Source organism: Penaeus chinensis, chromosome 18, assembly GCF_019202785.1.
Source record: "Penaeus chinensis breed Huanghai No. 1 chromosome 18, ASM1920278v2, whole genome shotgun sequence".
NCBI classification, from domain to species: domain Eukaryota; kingdom Metazoa; phylum Arthropoda; class Malacostraca; order Decapoda; family Penaeidae; genus Penaeus; species Penaeus chinensis.
This window is the reverse complement of record NC_061836.1, coordinates 27865207-27867706: the sequence shown is the minus strand read 5'-3', so window position 1 is coordinate 27867706 and position 2500 is coordinate 27865207.

Below are 2500 nucleotides of genomic sequence, written 5' to 3'. Positions count from 1 at the left end.
AGGAAAATTAGAAAAGGTCGCTGTTTATAGAATGCAGTTTTTATTGATTTCTTTCCTCAATGTGCGAGCATGAATCAGCATCTCCATGTGTGCATTTATGTACTAAATATATATGTGTATATATGTATGTGTGTGTGTATGTGTGTGTGTGTGTGTGTGTGTGTGTGTGTGTGTGTGTGTGTGTGTGTGTGTGTGTGTGTGTGTGCGTGTATGTGCATGTGTATGTGTATGGGGGGAGGGGGTATGTATATTTGCGCATTCACACAAACATATATATATATATATATATATATATATATATATACACATATATACAAACCCACATGAATATATGCACGTGTCTCATTTTTATTTCCTGATACTTGTTAAACTGGCAATTATCATATATTTGTTCTAGCAAAAATAACCATAATAATAATCATACTCCTACCAGAATTATTTATTTAACTCAGCCCCCGCAGTCTACCAGTAAGGGTGGGGAGAGTAAGCGTAATAAAAATAAATAAACATGTGTTTTAGACTCTCTAAATTCCTGACAACGAATAATAATAATAATAAGGATAATAAGGATAATTATAAACGATAATGATAAAGATAATAATAATGATAAAACAGAGAAATCGTGAAATGTCGATGTAACAGAATAATCTTTTATTTATGATGATCTGGAGAAAATCATTAATCAAATCTGCATTCTCTTGCAATTAGATATAATTAGACTAGTTCACATAATATACCTAATACAAGCGTTGATTTAATATAGAAAAGAAATAAAGTTTCATTAAGGTACTGTGAGGTTTTCAACCTCCTTCCCCCCACTATACCCACTACCTATCCCCCCCCTTCCTTGCTCCGATCCTTCTATCCCTCTCGTCCCCTTATCCGCACCCTCTTCCTGTCCCCTCGCTTTTTCTCTTCTCTCTCTACTTCCACGGTAGCTTCTCCCTCTTTTTCTCGTTGTCTTTGCTTGTTCTAACTTTTATCTCTATCCCTACTCTATCCTGCCTCCATCCTATCCTTATCCTGCCCTGTATCCTGCCGCATTTCCCCCTCGTACCCCTCTTATTCGCACCCTCTTCTTGTTCCTTCGCTTTTTCACTTCCTTCTGCTTCTACGTTAATTTCCCACTTTTCCATTCCTTTTTCCCGTTTACCCTACCTTCTATCTTTAATCCTATCCTCCCCTGCTCCCATCTTATCCCTATCCTACCCAGCATCCTGCCGAAATCCACAGGGCGAGTCGAGCACAGCCGGACCACTTCCCTCTGCCAGCCTCCTTTTTACGCATTTTATATCTGTTCCACGCTGGCTCTTATTTTTACATATGTTTTGCTTGTATTTACATCCTTTTTGTATTCTTTTAAATAAACTTTGAGATCCTTGATTATCCGTACATGGTTTACAAAGATTTTGATGATGTGCGGATAACAGATGTCCACATCTGCTGCGACTACATCTTTTTATTCACGTTTTTTATTATCACAAGTATTTTAAGCTCCGCTTTACTTTTGCATGGTTTCTTTTTACTTATTTATCCTTTTAATTTCTCTTTTACGGCGAGAGTAAGTTACATATTTTAAGATTTTTATTCATGAATCGCAGCAGATTCTTTTACGTCTTTCTTACCATAATTATAATTCTTTAACGATTTCTTTTTATGTTAAATTGTTTTTGTGATTGGTTTTTATCTTTTGTACATTTTCTTTTATTTTAACCATTCTTATTTATTGTTTAATGTTATTGTTGTGTTACGCCGACGTCCGCGGGGGTTAATGTAACCCCCACGTTCACGTTTAATAAAGGAAGTGGATACTCTGACTGTGCTTTGACTACCCTTTGGATTTACCTGTCTGGATTTTACACCGTGGATGCCGAAACAAGGTTGTACTGCCCCTTTCACTTGCCCAGGTGTATTTAGGCTGGACGTGCCATTTTACTATTTTTCATTCACTGTGAACCATGTGTGCTCCTTCGACTTTTACTTTTTACTTTCTCTGAATTTTACTTACTTTAATCTTGTCCTTTGACTTTCTACTTTTATTCAATCTCACACCTTTTACTCGTCTTTTACTTGCCCTTTTACTTTTTCCCTCATTTTACCTTTTACTTGTTTTTCTTAGATGTTAGTTCTTTTTATTGTTTTAAGCCCTTCTGGCATGCTTTGTTTTTCTTAAGCCCTTCTGGCGTACTTTTATTCAGTCTTAAGCCCCTCTGGCAATTGTCTTTTACTTATTAGTTTGTTTTACTTTGGTGCCTTATGCACGGTTCTTTTTGTTCAATTTAGATTTTGTATGTTTTTGTCATGCTTCTTCGTATTGGTCACGCTCCTGGTAGGCCTGCATCTCCGGGGATAATTGGCTTGTGAGGTCGTGTGGGTTCTGAGTCTTCAGCCTGGTCCCCTCACCCCCTTTTTCGAGGAACGAACGGGGCCCCCTCATTTTCCTTGGCCCCTAAGCCTGAAGCTTCCCGCCTCACGGGTGGCCTCTTTTGGGTTCCTCTCT